A 22,458-nucleotide genomic window follows, 5' to 3' on the forward strand; every position below is an offset into this window, starting at 1 on the left:
CTCAGGGTGACAACCATCTATGTCTAATGAATACAATAATTTAGTCATGTGACCAGCTTCAGCAAGGGGAGTGAGAGTGCGGTGAACTAATCAAAACGCTGCAGCACAGCATAAGCTGAAATGACAAAGTGCCTTACTCTTCACTTGGGCCTCTGTATTTATTGCTTTATATTTTTTATTCTGACTCCTTATAATCAGTAAGACTCACTGTTGATGACCTGGATCAGAAGCTGGAAGAGACCATCTCAGATAAGAGTGATCATGTTAATCAGCAGTAGGGCAGTAGGCGTCTGAGGGACAGGTTTGGGAATCACTGCTCTCAAACGTCTTTGCATATTCTAAGTATCAGGTGTTGTAATGCAGAGTGGCCCCTTTTTTTATTTTTATTTTTTTAAATGTATTTAAACTATAAAGCGTCCATTTCAAAAGATGTCTTTGTCTTTGGCATTCCTCCAGTTAGACCTTAAAATGGAACATTCCGTCCTGTATCTTTGTTTGGTACAAGTTGCTGGAACCAGTGGTGTTGTGACAGATGGCACATCATGCGTGGTCAGATGACATGCAAATAGATGCTTTCATTTCCAGCCCTGCACAGCAGTATCGGCAACACCTGGACCGACAATGAACTTGGCAAAAATTGTCCTGTACATTGCAGCATCAGTGACTTTAATTAAGACGGAGCAGAGACAGAGCATTAATTGGCCTGTTATCTCATTACCAGCTTCCTATTAGCATTATTCCTGCTGGTGTCGTTCTATCATTTCCCCTCATCTATTGTATCGTGCTGCTCTAATCTGTTCATTCTGCCCTCCTCCAATGTCTCTGTTCCTCTGAAGCAGGCTCTTTAACACAGGGAGGAGTCTTAATGATTGCACAATACAGCCCTCCCCACCACTTCTTCTCTAATTAATTTGTGACGCAGGGACGGAGCTCTGTCGTCGCCTCCATTTGCTGAGAAAAACACAAGCAGCTCCTGCAACCTCTCTGCTGAGCCTCTACCTTTAATGAGCCACAGAGCACCGCTGAGAATGGTGCTGATGAGCCAATCAGAGCAGGCCTTATGCTTGCGCGTCAGTAACTGGCACCCCACGCCCTCTGCCTCCTCCCCTCCCCCCTGGCCACCGCCGCAGACTGCCTTTACATAATGTAATGACTGTTTCAGTCAGCTGCTACACAAGTCACACACTCCAACCCCCCTCCTCCTACAATCCCTCCTACCGTCAACCACCCACCCCACCCTACCCCTCTACCTTTGGGCGCTCTGCCAGGCCAATGCAATAAAGAAAAAGAAAAGAAAAAGAATCATGGCGGCATTAGGAAGGTAGAAATAAACTGGGTGGAGGGCGAATGAGGGCAAATGCCATCCCACCTAAAAGGCAAAAATCACACTTTAACACAAAAACGAGACATAGATGAACATCTTTAATAAAAAGATGACTTCTGGCAACAGAGTGTAAGAAATAAAGTAGGAGTGCACAAACCAGTACATAGACAATGACCAGACATCCACGTTCAGCACAGCATTCCAACACAAGGCAGGATTTTGTAACCCACCTCTCCTGCTCCAGCTGTACTGTACCACAAAGAAAGCCCTCCCTGCTCATCTACCCTCCCCCCAATTCCTCAGACCCTCTGTCAGACCCCCCCATTTCACTGTAAAAATAAACACATGCTTACTTTCAGGGGCCCCTTAAATGTAGACAGAGCTGAGGGCTTCATTTGTTCATATTACACAGGCCAATCAGGAGTAGAAATAGATCCTGTGTAGTTATGTGTGCACGGGTGTGTGTGTGTGTTTAGTTGGGGGGGGGGGGGGGGGGGGGTGTAATAAAGGATACACTTGGAGGGATTTCTTTTCCATTTTGCTATCCTTGCACAAGTCTTTGTGTGTAGACTCTGTACTCTGTGTGTACAGGGCTAGGCTAGAAAGAGGCAAAGATGGCAGCTTTCTCCTGACATAATGCCAACTCTTAATTCCCTCCACCCATCCCCCATCAAACACACACACAGACACACATGCATACACCATGTTCTTTATGCAGAGAGCTGTCGATCAGATGGCTGCTGCTAAAATGTCCTCCTCTGACTACTCTATGAAGTCGGCTGATTTCTGAGAAAATATTAAATAAATAAATAAATAAATAAAAGATGTACCTCCACACCTGGCTTTCCAGCTGTGTATTATTTTCGTTTCCATCAAGCACATTGCATATGACAAACAGAGTGCAAGAATTTCAGCGAAACTTTGGACTGTCACAGATCAATTACAGAACAGTTATATAAAGACAAAAATGAAGAGGAGAGAGAACCTGTCCTGCTCCATCTAGCTCTGTCCTGTGATGCCAAACAGGCCCATTGCCAGGTGATTGAGTGTAATGGTAATAAGGCTATTTGCAACTGCTCTGTGGAATCTGCTGCTCATTTCACGCATGATCTGCATCAAGACAATTCATTTGGCTGATGCAATTCCACTTCTCCCTGTCCGCCTTCCCTGTCTCCTGATCACCTTCACTTTCTCCTCCTGAACTTACACAAATATGGTTAGCATTGTTTCTTTTTTCAACTTGATTCAACAGTGGATGTCAAGCTTATCGCTGAGGCGCAGGAGACGTGAGGCGTCAGGCCTGACTTACAATCTCTACCTAAAGACAAAAGCATGAAATAAGCTGCAATTCAGTGCTGTGAGTCACCAATTGCCCCCACTTGTTTCATAAATCTTAGCGTCATCATGGTGGTGTGAAACTGGCAGGACTCAATCAGAACCCAATCGGTCATGTAGAGCTATGCAGTGCAGGCTAACCACATACTGTACCAAGATGTAAAGGTCTCAGCCCAGAAGCAGACTGGATATACAACCTGTAATACATGTCTTACTAGTAAGAAACTTTGAGTACCAATTGCTGGCATCAAACATCATCTTTCCACTTTACACTGGATTTTCTTTCTTCTTTTTCCTACTAAAGACACTTTGTAACTGTTATCCCTTTTACAAACAGGTAGTTCAAGGGGTGAATTGGGGCCGTGCTTCATTTTGAAGCAGTTATTTACTGGGCTAGAACCAAAAACTGCTTGTCAGTCAAACTACCAATCCTCTGGTTCATGGACAAGTGCCCCACCAATTGGCCGCTTCCTATGTCAGGGCTGAAGACTAGATTAAGGTGACCAACAAGGTCAACTAAAGCTGTGTTGTAAAGATAAAAATCAGGGTATCATTTATTAAAATTGATTAACTGCTGCGTGATCAATATCAGTGTAGGCGATGCTGTGAAGCTAGCTAAAGGCTAAAGCTAACAAAAACTAAGATTAGCATTACATTCAGTGTTCTATTGTGATTTTAACAAGAATTATTATTTGTCAGGTAATTACATTCCTTATCGAGCCTAAGTGCTGTTCATAGAGATCGCAACGCACAGCAATGTGTACAACCAGTCAAGTTTGGATGCCAATGTTGCAGAAGCAACACTTTTGTGTATATTGTAGTACAAGGTCTTAGTGTCGTGATAGCACCAACATATATGTATGTGTACATACATGTACATAAATGCAGACACAGGTTTGTTGAAGGTTTCCATGTCGAACCAACTCTGAACCAACACTAGTATCAATTCAGAACTAGCTCCTCGTTCATGTTGGTTAAAGAGGGGTATAAGTTACATGCGAGTGTCCTGACACAGGTTGTACTGGAAACTGACTTTAAGCCTCAAACATTTACTTTGTGCTAAGCTATAGTTCTCAGCTAATATGTGGGCATTTAGACTTGGGCAAAAGTGTTGTTTTGATTGAGGTGTTTTTTTCAGGGTACCAGGAAACAGTAAAATAATGTCCAGGAAATCAAGTGCAAATGATGCATTTAAAGGCTTATGAAAAGTGTGTGTGATACTGGCATCACAGCTAGAAGGTTATCCCAGGGGTGACTTATGTTTTGTGCTGAGAATCACAAGGTCAACAGTACAAATACTCAATTACAAAGTACTCTTGCTCTTGCTTGTGTGTGATTGGCCAAGGTAGTGTCAATTGAGCAGCAGATATTAAGATATTAAGCAGTTTATTTTAGTATAACTTTTACTAGTTATACTGGCCTGCACTCAGGGAGGCACATAAAACTATAAATGCTTCATCTTTCACTTGGAAATTAGGTGCTTACCTTCTCGCTGAAGGTTTAGGGTTTCGAAATGCAGACAGAACCATTATAAGTTTTCATTTGTTCCCTTATCTATAAGGATTGTAAACAGGAGCAGTGAAATGCTGTAATAATGTAACGCTGCAGAGGCCATCATAAATAGTCACTGCAGCTTACACACAGGTGTAATTTACAATTCTAGTCAAAATCTTTCCATGTTAAGAAGCTTGTTGGTTGTTCGCTAAAAGCATGTCAGCCGCATGTTCCTGACAAGCTCCTATTTTAATCATTCCAGCTGTCTACACAGCCTGTGTGTTGGTGTGACCAAGCATATTTTTAGGCTTTAAGTCTATTTTCCTGTGTTTGGGTGCCTAATTAGTGCAGTAAATATATATTTATCAATTCCAACATGTGGATGACCTACACTTTGTGTTGGACCCAAATGCATCCTAGACACACACATGCAGAATCAAAGCTGTTGCTGATGCCACACTTATTTTGTAGACGCTTTGTAAGACAAAGCGCAGAGAGAACCTAACCCTAGTGTTTCTATTCATTGACTAATGAAATTTAGAACCAAAATATAAAATTATATGCCTCTCATTTTTTAAATTTTCCAACTAAATTGCAATCTCTTGAAAAACATTACAAGACTACAAGACAAGATTACAAGACTTATTTATATTCTTTTGCTTTTCCTAATTGATGTTTCTTGCATTTTGTCTTATTTGTTGCTTTTTCGCTTTAACGTTAAGTGATTATGTCTGTATGGCATGTATGTGTATGGTTTAACATGCATTGTTTGTAAAGCACAGTATCATTGCGTATCCTTTCTCTATCTCAGTGGGGTCTACCTGAGTGAGTTAAGCTTAATACTGTTTTACAATGTGCAGTAAAAGTGTGTTTTATTCACAAATGAGATGCTATTCTTCACATCCGGTGCCAAATGTGATGCGGCAAAGTTGAGATCAAGACATTTTCCCTATCAAGAGAATAAATAAGCAATCGATATCAATAGGTTGTTATTAGTAAATAACATAAATAGCTGACTTTGTGAGTCTACACTGACATTCATTCAAGACTGGCACAACACATTTGTGCTGCTCACTTTAATCACAATTACACTCTCTACATTTTGATTCTTGTTAAAACTGAACACAGGATGTTAATGTTAGTCTGATTCTTGGTTGTTGAAATGCAAATAATTGGTTCCAAATTAAGCACTGGCTCTGGACCAGCTATGGAACTGGCCTGGTGGAAAAAGGGGTATTAGTACGTAAACTTTGGTGTCCTCTTTACCCTCATTACAATTTCCAAACAAAACTGAGTCCTACTATTGTAGTCTCTACAAAACGTAAGAATAAGGCTATACCTTTAATCGTCAAACCTGCTGTTCTGCCTTGTCTCTTTTACTGGTATAATCAGACAGTGAGACTGTTCAACAGAAGATTGGAACAAAATGGCTGCTGTGGCACTTTCCCAGCAAGATCCCCTAAGATGCATAATGCTTGCAGTCCACAACAGTACATAACATATAGAGTGGCATGAGTGCAGCCATCAGCATGTAGGTCATGTTAACTGCAGCAGTGCTGAGCTTTAGGCTGTGTGTACATTCGGGCTGTGTGCTGAGGTCAAGCAGGGTGACCAGCAGGAGCCTCTGTGCTAAGGCTATGTCTACATTACATACTGACCCAACATATTATCTTTTTGTCCCTAAATGAATGATATCAGATGTTCTTTCCTGCAAAGGGTATCTACAAAGTATGAATATGGTGTGTATAAAAGCCAAATCTGATCTCTTCTTTTATATCTGATCTGGGCTAGATCTGATATGAGACATATACACTTTTAGACCTAATTCACATCTGATCACTGGGTCTCCAACAAATGTCAGAAGGGTCAGATGATAATTCATGTGTCATAGGACCAGGTTCTCATGGCCTTGTAAAAGAAAAATTGAGGAGAACAGCAGAGATAACCATGTTTCACATTTGTTGGACATTTACGGAGAAGCTACAAAAGCATGGCCCAAAATCAGTGTCTCACCATTGTATCCTACTTTCAACTGTCCTTAACTTCAAAACCACAGCCCCAAGCTAAGTTCCATTAAGATAGTTTCACAACGTTTAGTGGTGCTTATTTTGCATTTTTATCCAAATACTTGTCTCCCTATATCTGCTACTGTCAGTACAACACACACACTTCCAAGTTGACACATTTTTATTTACTGTAAAAATGCATATTAAGCATCAATAGCGGTGGCTGTGGCTTAATAGGTAGAGCAGTTGACTGCCAATCACAGGATTGGTGGTTCGATTCCTGGCTGCCATGTCACATGCCAAAGTGTCCTCAGGCAAGATACTGAACCCCTAGTTGCCCGCGGTGAGTCAGGTCAGCTGCATAGCAGCTCTGCCATCGATGTGTGAATGTGTGTGTGAATGGGTGAATGAGACGCAGTGTAAAGCGCTTTGAGTACCAGCTAGGTAGAAAAGCGCTATATAAGTGCAGAACATTTATCAATACAGTTGTCACATTAATCTTATCTAGACTCATTTAATTACATAATTATTAGTGTGCTGCAGCTGGCCACTTCTTTTTAAGAAGGAGAATGATGCAAATTATACTATCCTGCGATCTTGTTGCTTAAAAGGGTACTAAAAACATTAAATATTTTTGGTGTGATGAAAAAATATGAATATTCATATCAATAGTAATAAGAATACTTTTAGAACCTTTTTAACAATATCAGTGTAATACAGATAATTGATTGTTTAAGTCACCCTAATTGTGCTATCAAACTCATTTAATATTCATAAAATCCACTATGAGTAAATGTAATGCACTACTTAAAAGAAAAATCCCAGGTGTTGAACCTATTGTCACAGGTCCTAATTTTATTGTTCCCAGGACAAGGAGACATTAATTTCAAGACTTGCTCTATAATATTATCACTTGAGCTGGTTATATGGAATTATATTTTTTCCCCTGATGGCACATTCTTCCACATTGTGTGTGGAAGAGCCTCCGATGCTGAAAGCAGACAGAAAGGAGAGTCTGCACCACATTTTCTGACTCCCTAATCTCACTCACTCATTGGCCAGTCCATTAAGGTACCAGTTTGGAACTAGCATCACTACGAACTCAGAACTGTTCAGAGTCATGCACTAAATTTCAGATGTCAGCAAAATTCTCACACTGCAGTAGCTCAACATGTCTGATAGGAGCTGCTGTGTGGTGGAAACTCCTTGCTGCCGATCATACCAACAGTCCTCCTGGAAACTACCAGAGGCAGCTACCATCTGGCTCCTTTAGCCAGTGCTACGAACCCCTCCTTGTGCCAACAGGAGGCAGTGGCTCAGCCCACTGGTCCAGCTGACACACTGGAACAGCATCTCAATACACATGCACACACACACAGACACACATGCACACAGGCTGCCAGGTTGTAAAGGATGTTGATGACAGGGCTGCTGGGAATATGACCAACATTTGCATATGGCTAGTTTTTGACACTAATGAGGCCAATCAGAATGGAGTCCATAGCAACAGAGTTGTAATTGGTTGTGTGGAACAGCTCAGGAGTTGATGGTTGTGGGATGCCGACTCAGAGCCAATAGGAACTGAGAAGAGAATGATGATGGTGTTTTGTTGTTGGATGAAGCGATCAGTGTGTTGATTGCGTTCAGGAGTCCCATCCAGCAGGCCCGCATCGTGATAATCACACACCTCCACCTGCTGTCTGTGAATACACAGTGTTAAAGGTAACACACATACGCACACAGACCTTCCACCTAGTCCTCAGACACAACGCAGTTCTTTATTAAACTAGACAACAGCTCATTGTGGGCGTTGCTATGACAACCAGTTGTCTATTTTTAAGCCGTGCCACTAATCAATTCCTGTTCTGCTGTCGCCTGAGGGGTGGGGGTGTGCATGTGCATGTGAGGAGGGTGGAGGGTACTGATGCGAGGGGAGGGGTGGAAGGGGGCAAAGGGGGGGGGGGGGTGGAGGAGGGGTACAGTTTGAGACAAAGAGCAGAATGGAGGAAGTGCAAGAAAGAAACAATGTAGAGGGTTCATCTCATACCAACACGCTCCACACACAGCAGAGGTCTTCATCCACATTACAGTGTGAATGGAAGAGCAGCATGTGCTACAATGCAAGATCTACTGGTGAAACATTAAGAGACAGAATTCAGAGTCCTTAATGCCGCATAACAAGAACTGTTCGTAAACCAGGTTGTTTGGGTGGACTATAACCTCCAAGGCTGTACGCTGGCAGAGAGAGAAGTTATATTAATATAGTAATATTTTTGGTAAACACTTGTACCAAGTTGAGTGGCCCAGTTTTATTAAGCACTGTTGGGCTCATCCTATCTGGGCCAGCATCTTTAACTTCTTTTAATTTTTAAAAGGTATATCTCTTGTCTCTTGAATAGAGGGAATTGAGAAGGGAAGAACATATTTAGTCTGTGTGTATTATTACCTTGAGTTTTAAGATTGTGAAAATGCACCTAGTCATTAGATGCAAATTGTTGTTCCAGGTGGTGATGTTTGATTTTGCTTCCCTGCCTACAGACCTCAGTCCACAACAAAAGTGTACACGTCCATGTTATTTTCTGACAAGCATTATGGCACGGTTTGAGTTGCTGACAGAGTGCCAAGTAGTGTTCTGGATGCTCTGTTGGGACAGAATACCGTTTCTATGTAGTTGCAGGTCACTCTGTGGACACGTTGGTGTGGTTAAAGTCACTGGCTGCACAATGACTGCAGTGTGGTGGTGAGAGTGTTTACCACAGGAGATGTAGCAAGCTAGCTCATTGATCGTTATATTAGCATTAGCTAAAGGAGGAATGTAAACTTCAGATAACTGGAAATTAGTGATATGTGAATTCAACATCAATAAATTCCAGGTGTGGGGTGGAGTCAGGATGTGTGTAGTACAGTACTGTTTTTGAACGACTGCTGATTAATCACAAGACAAATACCACTGCCTTTTGATTTTGTGGAGAGCTTGGCTGACCTGCTTGCATGGCATAGTAGGTAGCCAGACAAGGTTACCACTTGGTATGAATTTCTGTTTTCTAGTCAGGTCTTAGTCAAATAGATGGCTAACCTGTCCTTGTATTTTAGTAGGAGAATGAAGTAATTTATTTTACTCCTGAGAAATCTGACTCTGAACAGAAGCAATGCCAGGAGTGAAAGTTGATCCTCACAACCTGGACAGAGCCCCGTGCCTGGTTTATGACTCAGATGGGGGAACAGACATAACTTTTTTCTCAGGTATCACTGGATATTGCCAATATATTCAATTCAAATTTATTTGTATAGCGCAAAATCACAAGTCTCAAGGCACTTTACAGTGTAAGGTTTAAGACCTTACAAAGTATAACTGTATACAGAATTATACAGAAAACCCAACAATCCCATTTGAGCAGGACAAAGCAACTCCCTTTAGAGGAAGAAACCTCCAGGAGAACCAGGCTCATAGTGGGCGGCCATTTGCCTCAACCGTTTAGGGTAAGTGAAAAGAGGAGAGAGAAAAGAACAGCAGGCAACAAAAAAACAACAAGCGGCAAAAACAACGGTCAGGTCGGTAGGGCCAGAAACTGCGTTCTGGAGATATACAGTACATCTCTAAGGCTGTATATGTGTCAATAATTCACTCTAATAAACTTTATAGTTTTGGATCTGTATTTGGGCTGAAAAATATTGTGTAATAAAAATATGCCAGATATAAATTTAATAAAAATATATCACACTAGGCTCAATATCCTTTTTCAGTGAAAACAAGATGAAGAAAATTTGTCTTAAATACACGCTGATTTGATTTAGTTTACCAGGACTGTTTTAGTTTTGAACGAGTCTCAGCTGATTTTGGAGTAGCCCAATTTCACATAGCATAGTCGTGTTGCTAGTAAACTTTGATGCTTTGATTCATGTGGATTAAAAAAAGGCAGTTGTAGCAACCAAGATCTACTGTCACACATATATAAGCACCTCAAAACTGTCAGAGTCAAGATCAGCTTAAAAAAACAAAACAAACTATATTTCTTTAATAGTTTGAAATCAGGAACTTTAAGTATCTAGTTAAGAACAAAGTGCTAGGCAATGCACAAGTGTAATATCATCAACCGAATGTTTTTATACATTCATTAAGATTAGGTCATATAACTACGAAGAAGATAGATATCTAAGTAATCTACCACTTGGATAATGAAACATCATGTTTAGGTGGACTCTTGAAGGGTTGTAAGAGCAAAAATATCAAGTGTTCATTACAACACACTTTAAAGCAACTCAGCTTTACAATTTGCTGAGCTCAGCTCATGCTGTAGAGCCTGACCTGAGAAAAGGGTCAGCAAACACATCAGGAGACACCTTCTATAGCAGACAGATATCCACAACAAAGTTCTAAGATGTGTGGCCAAGAGAGTTTGTTGGGCAGACAGACAGATGTCACCATCTGAAAGGTTACAAATGGTTGCTGAATTAAAAGCATCCTTGTGTCACATAGCTTGCAAATAAGAGAAGGTCAAGACAAGCAGTCCTCTATATCTGACTAAAGTACAAAGTGTGAATCTTTTGGAAGGCATGAAATAAAAAGTTTAAGTTGAAATTGGACTGTATCAGGGCTTCAGTACAGGATAAAATTTAGTTTATAGTAGGGATGGGTGATGATGTTATATTTGTTAATTATTATAAAAAAAAAAAAAAAATCTTGACACCCATGACAAACTGATGAGTAATGTACAGTATCTGTTCTGCATCTGGGTCAACTCTGCTGCAAAATCATCCTAGACCACAAAATTTGGGTTACACAGCTGACACGTGCCAAGGAACATCCAAATGCTGGTGGTGAAAATGAGAGGTGAAAATATGCTAATGTGTATAGATGCCAGTTGTCTACAAAAGAAGATGAAATTGCTGTGAAGAGATCTCTAAGGCTTGCTACACAATGGGGTTGGATTTCATTGTAAAATATACAATATATATCATAAAATAGGTGACCTGCAATGGGAAACATAAGTAAATGTTGCTGATGTCATATGCAGAAAGTCAAAGTCAGTGCTCCTTCACTGCAGAACCTGAGTTGGTTGATTTGGCCCCAAATAAATAACCTGAATTGTATTAAATATTATGTCTAATTGAGTTCTAACAAAAATATTTATCTTTCTTTCTTTTCATAAATGATATGACATGAATATTGTAATAACTATGTTAATCTGAAAAAATATTTTGGCCACATCACCGAGCTCTAACAATATGTATGGAATACATTTGAGAAACGCCTCTCAGTCCAGCTACTGTCCCTTTTTCCTGCAGACAGGCAGACCCACAGACTGCTGTTCTGGTGTCAGAGATGCTAAACTGCAGGTTGCAGTGGGTGTGGATTGAATGGAATCAGTTAGCTTACGTGTCACTGTCAGTGTGAATTCCCAGTAACAGTAACAGTAAATTGCTGTGATGACTTTGGTTAAAACCACTAATATTTTACCAAAGGAAGCATCATTGTTGCCTGTATCCCCAGCTGACTGTCTGGTTGGAAAAACAGATGACAATGGCTGATACAAACGTAAATAATTTAACACCATTCAGGTCAACAACAGAAACCTGAGTTCATCATCAAGAACAACTGTCATTCAAACTGCAATCACAATATTTCAAAAATCTGAATAAGACATTTACCTTGAATCCTTCAGAAACAGTTAACTAAAGGCACATTAAAAGCTGCCAACTGAGTGTATGTCAAAGTATGGCAAATGTGTGTATATTTACATTAATAATGAGACAAAAAACAAGCAGGATAGTTTGATAACTTCTAGAATGTGTTTGACTCTGATGCCCTTATTAGGAAAACTAGACACTAAAAATGGAATTTGTGTTATTCGGTTCCTTGTGGTAACATAGAATAAACCATTTACAGGAAGTGTCACTAATCTTTCTTTATTGCAACACAACAGAGGTGTAGGTTTCTCATTGCTGTAACACTCTAAATTTGTCTTGTGCTCCTTTAAAAAGGAAAAGAAAAAAAAGGCACAGACGTAATTTTCTTCTCTCTCTCTTTTTTGAAATGTATTTATTTTTGCCTAGGGAACAGAGAGCAGACAAAACGTATTGAGCCAGTCTGAGCCGGTTTGAAACCTCAGGGTATGGAATTATCTCTTAATATGTAGCCGTTAGTGGTCAAGACATCACACAGTGAGAGAGAGATAGAGAGAGAGAGAAAGAAAAAGGGAGAGAAGCAGGGTGGGAGGTGAGGAGGAGGAGAAACAGCTCTGGTGTTTTCAGAGCAGAACGAGGAAAATCTCTTCCTTTAGGAGCTGGCACTTGGACAAGAAAAGACTGAGAGCAGAACTTCAGACCACAGGGTGGGGCATACAATGTTTCACTAGCCTAACGAGAGAAAAAATAAGCAAGAAAAAAAAAAAAAAAAAAAAAGCAGCGGGAACATGAGACGTTTAGTCAGAGCGAGGCACGCGAAGGTAGACATCTTAAAATGGGGCTGAATGTGGCAGCCAGGAGGAGGATCAACACATCACACACAAACAATGCCACACACAATCAAGTAGAACCAGAGGATCTCTCACACACACACACACACACACACACACACACACACACACACACACACACACACACACACACACACACACACACACACACACACACACACACACACAGTGATATTAGCTATTAACGTTAATCCCTGACAGTCATCAGTGAATTATACAGAACGAGAGCACAGTGCAGATGCACCCTCACATCTCTGTGCATTCTGGGCATTTCAGGGGCTAATGCTTCATTGCTAGATGCTGCTTTTGGGTTATATGCGAAACAGATGTTATAGATGCTATTTTTAAGGACATGTCAGTCAATGTGACAATTCTTTGAACAAAACCAAATATTGAAAATGGATATTTCAATGCAGCTCATTTCACTGGATTTCTCAGATATATACCTATGGTTTCGCAGGCATTTCTGAAATAGAAACATTGTCCTAGGGCTCACTTTTCTGAGTTGAGTAGATCACAGAACTATGTTGACCCTGACATGTCAGAGGCACTAAGTGTGTTACGTTTAATATTACATACACAGAGTGATTTGAGGGGTGCTTGGGATCATTATTCTGCTGCAGTGCTTGGCGGTATATTGGATGATCCAATACACCAGTTGTAATGTCCCACATGTAGCTAGGTAGCCAGCCAGTCTGTTAACAGCTGACACAAGGAAGCTATACCACTGCTGTGGTTTAACAGAAAACAAGCTGCGTAAAGTTGAAGAAAGTAAGAGCTGTAGCACGAAGAGAGGAGCTGTGTCTACAGTGTGGACGTTGTTGTTTTATTAAACATCCCATCAAATCTTTGCAAAAACTACTGGAAGACCACAGTAGGGCCGTAGGTCCATGGACCCATGGACTCATAAACTGGAGGAAACGCTAGCAGCACCACCTTAGTTTATTTTGAAGCATCTAACCTACCTGTCGACATATACTAACTCATGGTTCTGAACACATGACTTAGCTTTGTCTGGAAGTTTTTTTCTGCTGTAACACCAATGTGTAAAATAGACAGCCAGTCATCCATCGATCTCGCACACACGCCCTGAATAAATCAACCTTTAATTAACTCTCCCTCCCACTGAACAACAATTAAAAAGAAGCCTTAGTCACCATGCGGTTTTTATAACATGAATGTCTGAAGGGCACTTCCTTAAATTTAGGAAGGATATTAATAAGAATACAGACTCAAGTATCAAGAGTGATGAATAAGGCTGAGCCATTTCTAAATAAGCAAACCACATTTTAAAGCAATATTGTGATTTTGTATACAATTACTTCTACTTACTACATCTGCATTACTCACTACTCTCTAAAGCTTTATACAGCTCCAGTATTGCAATCTAGATGAAGTACATGTGTAAGCACATAATATACTGCTTATTCAATATCTTTCTCAAGGCCTTTAAAATCCAGACTAGGTCACTGTGTTGACAAGCATCATGTCTCTCCTTACAAACCCATATCGCCTGGCTCATTCCACAGGATAATTTTGATGCCCTGTTTATACAGAAACCCCACTATACTGGTGCTATGCTGGCCCTTTATTAGGACACATTGGCCTATATTCACAAAATAATGAAATATAAATACATAAAAGCATTACAGGTGCTCCTGTGTGTGCATTTTCCACAGGTGCTGGATTCCTGGTATTAGCAGTGTGACGTTTATGTGATGTCCAACATTAGGCATCTACAGACGCAGGTTCTGACATTTCATCATCATGACAACGGGTGTCTTTGAATCTTTTTCTTTTTCTGATTTTCAGAACTATTGCAGATGCGGTGGTGGTCAGGGAATAGTAAGTTGATAATGAAAATTAAATGGTCAATAGGGACTTATGTCTCTAGATTACCAACAGTAGTGGTAATGTAGAGATTCCTTCCAGTACTTCCTGTAGCAAGAAACAAAAATTTAATTAAAAGTCTGACCAGATGTCAGATGCTAACTTTTAGCACAGGTGATGCTATACCTACACCACATGTAAAATACCATCACTGCACATCAGCAGCACACTGGTGTTTTTCTTCACTTTCCTATCCTAATTTCATTTTTATAGAACTAATAAAAATTATTTATGTTTAGTCAGGATCAAATTAATGAAGTCATTAGCCCTGTGTTTTCTAGCCATCCTGACCATGCCTTTCAGTGTACAGGGAACATTAAGAGGACTGCATTTAGACATGTTGACTAAAAGAAGCACAGCAATGCAGCACTGATGTGCACACTGCTTATTCACCAGCTGAATTAGTCACAGCTGCACTGCTACTGACTGCTGGGTTATTGCTACAACCAGCTCAGAGGCCAAATTAACTTCACCTTCATTTGAACACAGCCTCCATCCACCACTCCCTGCTTTAAGCATATTCATTTGTAATCAGCCCAAATCAATTAGTGCCTAGTAACATGCTTCACCCACATGCACAGCAAAATAGATTTGTTTAATTAATGTGCAGATTCTCTTGCAGAAATCCACAGAATCCAGAAATCTCAGTTTGGTATGAGGCAGGTATACATACGGTACTATTAACTTTTTTACTTTTTCATGTTGTACAGTCAAATTCAACACACCAAGGAGCTCTTCCTCTTACTGAAGCTACTGTGTTTTGTTGTGAGCATACGTGGAAAGTGTATATATACGTGACCCAAATACAATGTGAACAGAAGTGTGTGTGCATCAATGTACGATCTGTCAGAGGAGGGCCAACAGAAAAAGTAAACTGTCCGGTCTCCCTAGCCATAACCTATTTTAAAACCGAATTTTAACAACAACTTAACAATTTAATGCTGTGAAATATTTCACAACTTTGGAAATAAAACCTGTATAAACCCAATGTATTAAAGACAAATACATACATACACACACACACACACACAACTTCAGCTCAGCTCAAGCACTAACTATTATTATTCATCCACTGATAGACTGATAGCTAGTTAATTAAAAAAAAAAAAAAAATCATCTGTAAAGGTCCTCTCCACAAGATACCTTACAATATAATGTAACAAAAGGATGATTAACGGTGATCTCAAAAAATGACCAAAGAGTTGAAATTGTCTCTTTTATGAAACTGCAGATAAACCAACTGGGAATAAAAATTTAGCCAGTTGTTGTGGCTGTGCTGTTAAGTTACAGTTAAACACAGCAAAGAGTAGTGCAGCAGTGAAGCAGCTACATCTTCCTGAAGTCTTACTCCATGTCATGACTAGCTATGAACTGTGACAATCAGGGTGCACAGGTAAGGAAGCGTTCGATTAAAACACACAGCAGCTGCTGTGAGCATTTTGATAAAGAGATGCACATGTCAAGCACTGACATTTGACACCATGACAAGTTTCCTCCACAGCACCAGCCATTAAGGTGCAATCAGCCTGATTTAAGCGAGCTACAGTTCTTGTGGCAGACCCACAAACACCCCTGCACAATTGCAATTATGTAATTGTAGCCATGCTGACTCCACGTGGCTCCTAATTAATGATTGGCTAATTAGTCTGTGGGAACCCCAGCCTAATATATAGACACTCATCACATTCAGCATCTCCTGCTTTCTGTTCTTCTTCTTCTACTGCTGCTGCTAACTTCCTGTATTTCCTGTAGACTGTTCTGCAGTATCTGAGCCTGGCTTTTATGTAATGCAATGTAATGTGTAATGTAATTTTATGTTATGTTTATACCCAAAAAAATGATCAGTGTGAAGAAAGCATTTTACTTGGCATTTTGTGATTGGAATAAGGGCCTGAATAATCTTTTGAAGGAAAGATATGACTTTGCATTTCAAGAAAACAGAAAAAGAAAATTGAGACTGATTGGCAAAACAAAAAAACTAACTAACCATTGTTGAGCCACACTTGGTTACATGTTTCTTTGTTATCATGATCACACACACTGTAGTTTATTTAGACTCAGTTCCACATATAGTACAACGTCCTGCTGCCACAAATACTCACTAGAGTCCCAAATGTGGATTAATCTGCTGCTGAAAATAGTCCCCAATAAATGCATCATTTCCTCCAGTCAGGGTAACATCTGCTAAAAGCTACAGTCAAACTACAGTTGATTTAGAAAATCAAAAAACAAACAAACAAACAAAAAAAAGCTATATATTTATGTGATGTTGACAAGATTTAAAGCCCATATAAACACTGAAACCAATTTTGCTTGCTGTACAAATTCCTCCTGTTAACATGTGCATTGATGAGGTCGCACCAAAAGATGCTTCCTATGTAAGTGATGGGAGCCAAAATGCACAGTTCTCCATGCCGGAAGCCAAAACGTTCGTATTGCATTAAGTAAGACAACCCTATTCAAAATCGCATAGTGATTTTAACATTGACCCTAACTAAAGATCCAGCCCTGTGTTCAGATAAGTACAGTAGGTTTTTAAAAAACTAACATCTTTGTTTATCCACTCTTTAGTTTTGTAGCATTTTATAATGAACACTGTTTCTCAAGTTCAGACATTCCTGTAATAAAAAGAGGACAGAGAGGACTAAATACAGTTCAAGATCTTAAACATCAGACATGTTGCTGAAATGTTGAAATAATGGCTACAGAAGACAGTGGTTGGCAGGATGTGGATGAAATAATGTTACGATATCTTAAGTAGCTGCTCAGTTTATTGTATGGGAGCTGTAGTTCTTCAAATGCCAAAACCTAAATCTTTCTTGGTTGGTGCTTGGTGATATGTAGGTCTTTCCTCTTCCTGTATCCAGAGGAAAGAAATCCAGATGGACGTGCTTCTTCTCCTTTTTTTTAACAAATCACAATGAAAGAAATGCTTAATGGGGGATTGCATTGAGCTGCTGATGCTAATGGAAAGCAGGCTATCCTTTTACAATGAGGCATTGTTAAAAATTAATAACAGACTAACTTCTTCCTAACCTGAGTTGTTAGTGTAGCCATTTGTCCTGGTAGCAGGGCAGCATATATGATTAATAAGGATTAGGTGTTTAGGGAATGTGGTAGGAAGCAGGCTAGCTGTCAGCATCTAAACATAGCCTGCCCTGTTCCTAATGACACATTTCTCTCAAACTTTAAAAACTGACAACTATAATTCTTAAGGTAAATAAAGATTTAAAAACAGCATTGAAGGAAAACTTTCCATTATTGGAATAATAAATAAATGGTGAAAAGTTGGTTCAGCTAAAGCATTTAAGCCACCTGGCAGATTGCTGTATGTATTGTTTGGAATAGTTCCAACTTTTAATGTACTATTTATGTTAGCTTTATGCTAAGTAGCCACCTAACAATGCACCAATGCATTTGTGATTTCAAATTCTACTAAGCTGAAAACTCGCCACTGCAGTTTTTTTAAAATGAGGAGAATTTATAGAAAATTTGGGCCTTGGCAACAGTGTTATCACTGAGGTGATCATACGTGAAATTTGTTAATAATTAGAACTAACCTACGTTTCCCTTTAATAAAGAGGTAGAGAAGTGACATAATTATGTTTCAAATAAGGAAAATGACCAACATTTTTCTCATAACATGTATAACATGAAAGATGTATATATATGTAGATCATTAGCTGTTATACTGAACTGCCTGCTGCCTAACACATAGCATGTAATCACCCATATGAGGATGGGTTCCCTGTTGAGTCTGGTTCCTCTCAAGGTTTCTTCCTGTTGCCTTCTCAGGGAGTTTTTCATGCCACTCTCGCTCTCGACTTGCTCATCAGGGACAATCTGATTATTATGATTCATACACATTCACTGTTCATGTTTCATCATAGTTTCTTTGCTTGTGTAAAGCTGCTTTGCGACAATTGACAATTGTTAAAAGTGCTATACAAATAAAACTGAATTGAATTCAAATTTTATATATACACAGTTATTTATAGTAATATTAGCCTCAATCATTTATGTGTCTGCACAGGGGTATCACACTCAGCCAAATGGGGAAGCAGAAGTCCCAAAACATATTGGAATTTTGGGTGTCCCAAATTAATGCAAACTTTTTTTATTTCAACTGTGACCAATTAGATGATGACTTAAAAACACTGAAAATGACACTACAATTCTCTATAGGTACTGTAAAAAGCTGTCATGACAGTATGGTAGTCTTCATCTGTATGCATCAGAGGCTGTTAGGGGACTCTGAGCTGGATACAGGAAGAGGAAAGACTCCATCATTGAGAATACTACAGTTCATTCACACTCTTCAACGGCAGGGACCTTTCATTCATACAGACCCACTATCACTATGTGAGTAGAGGGCTGAGTGTATCAAGGTCTGCCAACTTTTTTCACAGTGAACATTGCTGAGAAAAGCGAAAGGGTGGAGGTTTCATGGCAAGAAGTGACAAAGCTGCTGTCTGCCAACTCTTCATTTCAACAAAAGTTTTATTACCTAATCGTTCTTCATCTAAGGCTTTTAAAATGGCCCAGCTCCTGGAAATGTGTTGTACACTTTGGTAATGCAGAAATGTAACATTAACATAATTTGACTATACACCTTCTGACTTCACCTCATTTAACCAATCTCCCTCTCAGAGACTGCACATACAGGAATCCAGTGATGGACTACACACTAGAATCACAGAGGTGGTGGGAGCAGTCATAATGTGAATCAATCTGCATGTGACTCATGTAAATCTGGAGGTGCAGTGCAGCAGCAGACACGAAATGAGTTCCTGTATACTGCAGAATAATAGGCAGCACACATTAAATATTGATTCTCGTTTCGTCTCTAACGTCATCTAGACGTCTACCTCCGCTAATCCGCCGCTAAGGAAACAATCAGCCGCTCGGCCTCAATAAAGGCTTTGCCCTTACAGTAACATGTTGGTTATGCTGTCAGGCGCCAGGCAGCCATTTAGGTGCATATGGAGCCAGTTGAGTCTCTACGTAAATGGCTGATGCATTTCGAATTTTTCTTCCTAATTGCTGAGAGCCATCAGCAGCTCCGGCCTCCCCCCTCAGCGCGTTTCAATCCGTCACTTCACTCAGCTTTGCTCCTATAAAACCTTTGGAAGGTCTCATCTCGTCCCGGTTCTCTTTAGACGAGCATTAACAAGTATTTAAGGGAGCCTGGTTGTTTCTCCAGCCCGAGTTAACCCCTAGAGACTCTGGATCAAACAATGAAACGGATTGGAGGCATTCCGCACGACGTCTCCACCACAATGTAATTCCAACATCTCCGTTAACCGCTCGGTTATTATCGATACACGACCCGCCGGCCGGAATATACCGCCTCATCCCCGGGATGGTTTTACTGCGACTTCAGACCTTTAACGTTAAGTGTAAACGAACAGGTCGACGCGACGGCTGCTGGTCGCCAACATGTCAGTCCGCATCAATAAATAGCAACGCAAAGCGGCTCTATTGTCTCTCAGCATATCCACCGGCAGCTACACGACACAACAACTAGCTCTACGGATCCCACCGCTGCCATTTCATAACACCCCCGGCCGGAGCCAGGCCTCGCGCAGATCCTCGGACTCACCTGTGTCTCCTTTCGCCTCAGTGTGTACCGTCTCCGGGTTCACGGTCCGGTCCTGACGCGCTGCAGCGGATTCTCACCACCAGTCCCCGGCACCGGCAGGCAGCACTGATCCGCTGATTGGGCCGCGGCAGACGCTCGCCCTGTCGGTGCAGCCACACAGACACGTCATTGGTCCAGCAGTCACTCCGTGAGGCCCAGACGCACAGCTGACTGGCTGTTCGTGTTTTTCAGTGGCCGCAAACGCACAGCTGATTGGTCCTCCGGCCCTTATTTCAGGACGCTCTCAGACACTTGATTGGTCGTTCGTTTCCGCGGCGGAGACACAGAGAGACTTGATTGGCTGCTGCTAGTGTTGTTGTCTGTGTCTGGATGAAGAGCCATGTTGACTCTGACGGGGCTGGAGGAACAAAGTGCTGGTTTACATCCACTAAATTACTGGTTGTTACAAGCGTTCTGTGCACATTATTTAACGTTGACTCACGACTGTTTTTCTTAAATGGAGTCTGGGATTAAGGAGTGCTACATTTCTACTGGAAATAATGATTTCTTCACAGACCGGGTGTTAAACAGGGGTTCTGTACGCATATAAATGACAAAGACCCAAACATGGCAAACAGCCGTAGCAGCAGTGCGGGTGGTGGTGATCAGTACAAGCGGTACTACTCCCAGCACACGGGTGCAGCCCCGAGCAGCTCTCCAGAGTAGTCTCCAGACTACTGTCCGCTCTCTGTCCGCCGTCTGCCACAATATTGTGACAAAGAAAAGTGTTCACCCTGCAGCGTCATGCCCCTCAAATGCACCACAGTCCACAAATATGTCTGGGAGAGTGGAGCAGTGTTACGACTCATCCGCTGAGTTTTACTGTAACCACAGAGTAGGTAACACGTTAACCTGCTCAACCTCCATTTCCCCTACAGACGTTTGTTCAGACGTAGACAGCGTGTGCGTGTGTGTGTGTGTGTGTGTGAGAGTAACCCGGCTTGTAATGAATCATGTCAACGTGTGGGTCATATATAATGAGGTAGCGGATACTGCATCTCTTTGAAACAGAGATAGACAGAAGATTAACTTTGTCTATATGTGTTTCTAACTGCTGTTTTTTTTTACATAGGGTGCATGTTGTCACGCATGAAGAGACAATATCTTCACTAATAAGATACATGTGCACTTGCTGACCTACTTTGCATATTGAAAAGTTGAATAATTGATCAGCAGCCTCGCACAGGATATTTTTACTTCCGCTTTTGACAACCAGGTTTCCAGTCTTTGTCATAAATTGCAGTCTAGATTACAGACACTGATTACTGAACAGTTTTATCTTTTCTGTGTGTGAATGTATTTACATGTGGATCCAATTCATCTACAGATTATATTTGGAACTGAAAGCAGCACTTTCCCCCAGTGAGAACCTGTAGGTAGGACTATCATCTGTATGCACAGTAAGCCTGTAACTCACATTTTAATGTCCTTTACTACCTGCTGTGGACAATGAATGAAGTTAGTTGCTGGTAGCAGCTGTTCCTATTGGCTACCACTGAGACTGAGCCCTCTAGTGGCTTAACATGTTTGAATTTCACTCACAGGACAGGAATACAGTTCATGTTGAGTTGCTATTGTTCAACTATTTAGTGTAGTAATGTCCAGGTCTAACAGTCAGTGCAGTGAGTTCCCTTGGAGAACAGATGCATTGATAGATAATGGTTGAATAAGGAAGCAGTGTGTCATTTCATTCTTTTACACAGAATTGGGCAGATGAGCTAGAAAGTCTAGAGAGCTTTCTACAGGTGCTTTCACACAATAGTACTAAAATACAAAAGCCCTTTATAGGTCTGGCTGATGTTTATATTCCCCAGGGAATATAAGGGTAAATCAAAATTAGGAGATAACAAGTCAACATTTTGACAGACCTTATGAGATAAAAATTCTAAATTGTGAGATACAAAATAAAACAAATTGACTGTAGTCAGAAAAAGGTAAGAAATTAACTTTTCACAATTATATAAAGTCAAAAAATTTAAAATTAACCTTGACCTAATCTAATAATGATATAATAATATTTCTAGCTGTTAGCTATGCCATTCCTAAGTCACCAAAAGAACAATGAGTTTCATGACATTAGCACATTTCCTACTGGATGAATGAGACACATTTGCATCTTTCCCTTGTTGCAACCGTCCCCACCTCACCATATACAGTCCCCTCCAAAAGAATTGTAATGGTAAGGTTAATTCATTCGTATTTTTATTGAAGATCAAAAGATGCACATGAGACATCGGTTCAAGGTTTCAGCTTTTACTTGATGCTATGTACACTTCAGTAAGTTAAACATCA

The 22,458-nt window shown here is 40.5% G+C and overlaps 2 protein-coding genes across 4 annotated transcripts in view; one reads left to right on the forward strand and one right to left on the reverse strand.

The window, feature by feature from the left end:
* The window catches only part of gatad2b (GATA zinc finger domain containing 2B), a 35,569-nt gene extending 15,264 nt beyond the window's left edge, over positions 1-20,305 (reverse strand). Inside the window, exon 1 of the mRNA XM_026347958.1 lies at positions 20,128-20,305. The gene's annotated coding sequence lies outside the window, so the exon portion shown is untranslated. The remainder of the gene's footprint in view (positions 1-20,127) is intronic.
* LOC113154008 (gonadotropin-releasing hormone II receptor-like) overlaps positions 1-22,458 on the forward strand; it is a 57,814-nt gene that overhangs the window by 26,604 nt on the left and 8,752 nt on the right. Inside the window, exons 1-2 of one of the 3 annotated variants that reach the window (XM_026347980.1) lie at positions 20,957-21,001; positions 21,494-21,542. The exons of 1 other annotated variant lie outside the window; for it this stretch is intronic. The gene's annotated coding sequence lies outside the window, so the exon portion shown is untranslated. Of the gene's footprint in view, positions 1-20,927; positions 21,002-21,493; positions 21,543-22,458 lie in introns of those variants that run through there. One more of the 3 variants, XM_026347981.1, reaches the window with a different exon arrangement.

The sequence above is a fragment of the Anabas testudineus genome, chromosome 11, assembly GCF_900324465.2.
Source record: "Anabas testudineus chromosome 11, fAnaTes1.2, whole genome shotgun sequence".
NCBI lineage: Eukaryota > Metazoa > Chordata > Actinopteri > Anabantiformes > Anabantidae > Anabas > Anabas testudineus.